Source organism: Zingiber officinale, chromosome 4A (assembly GCF_018446385.1).
Source record: "Zingiber officinale cultivar Zhangliang chromosome 4A, Zo_v1.1, whole genome shotgun sequence".
NCBI lineage: Eukaryota > Viridiplantae > Streptophyta > Magnoliopsida > Zingiberales > Zingiberaceae > Zingiber > Zingiber officinale.
Window position 1 is genome coordinate 95,999,726 of NC_055992.1, and position 5,750 is coordinate 96,005,475.

The window sequence follows — 5,750 nt, forward strand, 5'->3', positions numbered from 1 at the left end:
AAGTGGCAAAGTTGGCAGATTGGCCGAGTGAGCCCAACATCCAAGCGGCTGAGAGGTCGAGGAGTGGAGACTGTCGAACGCTGAGTCTTAGTGGACAAGTGGAGCAGAGTCGCCAATCGATTGTAGCTTCCGAGCGAACAGTACAACAGAGTGGCTGATCAAACTGAGTGGCGCAGAGCAGTCGAGTGAGCAGGGTGATCGAGTCGCAGATCAGACCGAGTCGCAGATCAGACCGAGTGACTGATATGGCAAATCGACTGGCTGGGTAGTGCGGTCGAGTGGGCAGAGCAGCAAATCACACCGACCAAGCCGAGTGGCTGACCAGGCAAAGCAGCTTAACAATAGAAGGCAGAACGACCTACAAACAGAGCTACCCGAGTGACAGAGAGGCCCGAGCGGGTAGAGAGACCGAGCGAGCTAAGCTACCGAGTGGGTGACTGGATCAAGGCCTGCTATGGTTACAGTTTCCTTGAAACAGATTTGCTTGACCTCCAACTGTTCTTCAAGGTTTTCTCGGATCATATGTTTTTCAAGATATAACGATAAACTGTGATTCCCACCAAGCACTGGTGGTCACAGTGAACTAAGAAGTACCCAACTGCGATTGCGGGTACTCCACCGAGGAAGAGATGTATGACAGAGGAGGGGAACGAAGGTGGAGAGCTTTTGCTTTCTTCTTATATGTATTTTGTCTGTGATCATAGCCTCTTTATATATGAGTTCAAGCCAATGAGCAACGTTAATAATCGATTAATGATCATTACTCGTCGAGCTGTGAAATGCTAACATTTCACTCGGTCATTTAAATTCTGCATTAATTTTTAAATTTATGTTAGTTGTTCTACCTAGGTAAATTTTATTCAGACCAGTCCGGTATTCGACGTGCGTACATCGTGCTCGCACATGAGTCAACTTAGTTTAGTGTAATCCGGCCCTGAATTTGCATCCCCTATACACCACGCATGAGAAAGAGTCTCTCCCCATACATTTATTCACATCATCAATACATATGAATCAATATAAAGCAACCAACATATCATAAAATATTCAATGTAAAACTAAAATCTTAATCACAATAAAACTTCTTTCCTCATCCACTTCTCTATTCACACATATCCGACACATTATGCTTTTGGCCACGATTCGATTCACTTCAAAAACTACATTTCTAGAACATATAAAGTTACATGATATAAAAGGTCCAAATCTGTTGAACAAGTGATTTACCGGGTAAACGAGTTAGCAGATAGTTGAAAATAGCATAGATGTAGTTAAATATGATGAAAACAAGTTCTGGAATTAAGATCATTACTACAGCTCTATAACTGAAGATCCCAAACTTATCAAGTTGTCGAGCTTCCTCTAACTTCTCGGGCATAAAAGAATTCATATATTTTTACAGTAATGTGATATAATATTATTCACATTAGACATAACTTCTTATCATTTTATTTTTTTAATTCTATCTAAAAGTTTTATACAAATAAAGGCATCTTTATCCATTTAGAAGGATGACATTTTTCAAATCTTTCCAATATAAAACTTTAATTATATTTCTAATAATCCTTCTCTCAAACGAACGATTACTATTACTCTCATGGTTCAGACTTTTTCGTAAGCATCCAGTACTTTTGGCATACTTCAGGCCTCCCGTAAGCATCTGATCACCCTGACCTGCTTCAAATCTCCCCTCAACTTTATTCAAGGTCACCCACATGACATCTAGTCTGGACTATGACTCCCATACTATTTATTGAGACCAAAAGAATTCACATATATCTATAATAATATAATATTATTCACTTTGGACCTAAACTTTCAGAGCACGTTTGGTTGGGGGTTATCGTTGATAACCTTCGTAGGTTATCAACGATAATCTTGTTTGGTTTAAATAATCAATGATTCCTGGTAATGTAACATCCCCGCCATGCTAACAATCAGGGAATCGATCCTGGAATTAGAAAACCTTAAAAACCTTAGGTTTTTCACGATCCTGTAGTTAAGAATAGTTTTTTTTTTCCAAAATTATCCTCGAGGCAGGCGATGGCGAGCATGCAATGATCACAAGCAAATGGTGACTATGAGCAGGCAATTCGCGAAGGAGGCGTCAACGATTCACAAAGGAGGGAGACCGCGCCGGCGGTTAGTGGAGGAGGCAGCATGCCGGCGGAGGGAACAATGACCCAAGGTGTCGGCGATTTGCGGAAGAGGGAGCAGTGACGCACAATGTCGACGGTTCACGGAGGAGAGAGACGGTGTCGATGGTTCACGGAGGAGGCGGCACGCCGACGGAGGGAGTAGCAACCCAAGATGCTGACAGTTCACAAAGGAGGGAGCAGTGGCCCAAGGCGCACGGTACTGGCAGTTCACAGAGGAGGCGCTGGCAGTTCATGGAGGAGGGACAAGTGCCGATAGTTCACAAAGGAGGCACCGACGGTTCGTGGAGGAGGGAGACGACGCCAGCCGTTCGCGAAGGAGGTGGCACGCCGATGGAGGGAGCAACAACTCAAGGCGCACGATGCTAGCAGTTCACGAAGGAGGGGTTGACAATTTGCAGAGGAGGGAGACAACATCGATGGTTCGTGGAGGAGGTGACATGCCGATAGCTTGCAGAGGAGGCAACGCCAACAAATGGAGGAGAAGCATAGTAACTACAAATATATAAATTTATTTTAATTATATTTTGAAATATATATAATTTTTTTAATTTTAAAAATTATAAATCAATTATATTTATTTATTATATATATATTATCAACTTATTAATTAATAATAATATTATTATTATAATTTAATTTATTTTTAAAAAATAATTAAATATTAAATTTAATGAAAGATAATAGAGTAAATGTTAAACTAGATTATAATATTACTTAGATTGAATCAAACATAACTAAGATTTTATTTTATTCTTTGTAACTTGATTATGTGATTATCTGATTATATGATTACTATAATTAATTAATATTATACATTATAACTTAAACTAAATACATCCTCATAATTTTATTTTTAAATTTTATTTAAAATGTCTCGTACCAATAAAAAAATATTTTTATCTTTTAAATATATAATTTTTTTCATATCTTTCCCATATAAGATTTTAATTGCATTCCGAACGTATCTCTACAGCAACAACTCCACTTCCCCTTCCAATGATCTTTTCCACTTCCACCCTGGCATCTTTAAGATTAATTCCCACTGATTCTAAAACTTTTGCAGCAGTACGTGTCCCTTCACCAAGAAGGCCCAACAATATTTGTTCTGTCCCAACAAAGTTGTGGCCTAGGAGTTTTGCCGCTTCGTGAGTAAGCATTATTGCTTTCATTGCCTTCTCTGTAAAACGATCGAACATGGTCTTTCCCCCTGCGAATGAGATATATATCTTGAAACCACCAAACAAAAATCACATTTGTATCTTGGTGAGGTGCCTAGGATATCTATTCTTCTCAAGCCTTCAAAGACTTGCAATGGAAGAAGATCTCTTCTCTGATAACACATCATTTGGACACTCCTTTTAGCATTTCCAGAAACTTGAAGGTGAATTTGACACCTGTTCACTGTAACAGTAGGAAGAATCGCTGACTTAACCAAAGAACCAACCATCTCTTAACATTGTGAAACACATGTATGAGGACGCCAATGTCCAGAGATTGTTAATTCAGATAATTTTCGACTATGGTAATATAACCCTCAGGATTCAAGAAATCCATACGTAAGAGAAAATTTGTACTATCAAAAATGAATCAATTGGAAGATTACAAGTTAGCAAGCATGGCACGGCATGGTGTAACTCCAAGAGGACACAGATAACTTGAACAAGAAAAAGATAGATTATCAGTTAATTGAGCTTTTGTGATACATGGAAGACAAAAAAAGGTAACATGATCATCTGAGTTCATATTGTTGATGGTGTTATAATTATTAGGCATTTATGTGTAGTGGGTTTAGTGTCCTATTATTACTTCTAGGTTTAGGAATTTGTACTGAATTTATTATCTCAAGGCAATACAATATTTCTTCTCCAAATTTTCCATGGTATCAAAGTTTCTTTCCTAGAGTTAAGATATTTTCTTCAATAATACTCCCCATTGGCGGAGGCCACCAATTTCCACAGCCCAGAGAGGTCTCCTCCCTCTGCTCCATGTCTTCCTCTCTCCATATTTGCCTTGGGCATTGAGAAAGTGTCAACAGTTTGGCCATAATCTTAGAAATAAATAAGTTCAAGAGGTTATGCTTCTAAAATGAAAACAGTAATCAAGATAGAAAACATAGTTCACTGAATCATCTTATGTAACCTTCTACTTATTTGGTAGAGACAACAACAGCGGAAGAACTCTAGGTATACTCAAAATCCGCTGCATAAAAGAGCCGTCCCACTCTGAATCAGCTGTCTCAGTTTCTCATATTAGGTCAGAACACCCATCCAATAATTGAAGTTCAATGCGCATTTTTCATCCCATTTGATCTTCATCTCATGGGGCATACTATACATAGAACAATAAATTCTTTTATTCAAATCGAAACCTGGAACTTTAATTCACAATTCATTCAAGGACGTTAATTAAGGAAACGATCTATAAAAGATGAGGGAAGAACAACTACCCAAAACGGGCACAAACCCCTCAAACTTTCCACGGTTTCGACAGAAAGAGAATTCAACACGATTAGGAAGAGCAACGAGATAGATCTACCTGCGATGAAGCGGCGGGGGCGGGGGCGGCTGCGGCGGCGGCGGGGGCGGCTGCGGCGGCGGCGGTGATGGAGGAGGAGTTGGAGGGACAAGTACAAACGAGAAAAGGGCAGACTTTGGAACTATAACAGCTACCTACGGAGGCCTGGCTAATTCTTTTCAATCTACCAGAGCTTTACCCTCCCGGTAATTGGTTTGTAAAAGAAGCCCACGCCTCGTCACGATCACCAAAGTCGTTTGGTAGTTTCAGTGGCGGACTAATGCAATGTTGGGCCGGATTGGGCTGGAATTGGCGTTGGGCTGGTCCTAGAATAAATATTTTACTAAAAAAGTGCTATAAGTTTAAAAAATTACTAAACGGTCCTCTCCTGACCTGGTTCTTTCTCCTGCCCTACAGCAAGGTCTGAAGTACTTACTCCTCGTTCCTTGTTTCAGCATAACATTCAGTGACGGTTCTCCATGACTCCACTGATGCTGCCCAGATTTGCAGGGCATGAAGAGTGAAGGAACACCAATATTGATGAACCTTACGCCGAGTAGGTAGTCGTACGTACTGGCTGCTTTGGAAACTATAAAGAGGGATGTACAGAAGTTTCATTCATGCTTTCTGTGATTATATTGTCCCATTGGTAACTTCTTCTGGCTCCGTCTGCAGGTCTTAACCAGATTGATGCATGATGAATTTATGACTACTCGTACTCATTCATGCTGATGCTTTAAATGAATGATCGATGCATCGTCGATCGTCGATTAATTGGTTTTCTGGATGATGATGGAACATTAATTCTTTGCCAATGTGAAACAGAGTGATTAATTTTCAAACTTGTTGGGCTTGCAAATTAAACCTCCTCGGATACGCAATCTGATCTCACTGGTTATGAAAAGGAATATCCAGTTCAACGCTGTAACGTGTGCGGCAGTATAATTAAGCCAGCCGGGGGACAGCGACAAAACGAGTTATGATGAACAATAATTAAGCTGAGGGAGGAGGAGGAGGAGGAGGCGGCTGCGACGACTGTGCGTTGCATGAGGGCGAAGGCATCGGAATAGCGAGGGA

The 5,750-nt window shown here is 40.3% G+C and overlaps 1 long non-coding RNA gene across 2 annotated transcripts; it reads right to left on the reverse strand.

Moving 5' to 3' along the window:
* Positions 1 to 3,168: 3,168 nt before the first annotated feature.
* Positions 3,169 to 5,371, reverse strand: LOC121970260. Of its 2 annotated transcripts, none has more exons than XR_006108880.1 (3): positions 5,067 to 5,371; positions 4,695 to 4,993; positions 3,169 to 4,487 (listed from the first exon to the last, which is right to left on the reverse strand). It is a non-coding gene; the product is annotated as an uncharacterized LOC121970260 (long non-coding RNA). The 2 variants fall into 2 exon arrangements; XR_006108881.1 differs by having other exon boundaries at positions 4,695 to 4,999.
* Between the last annotated feature and the right edge of the window lie 379 nt (positions 5,372 to 5,750).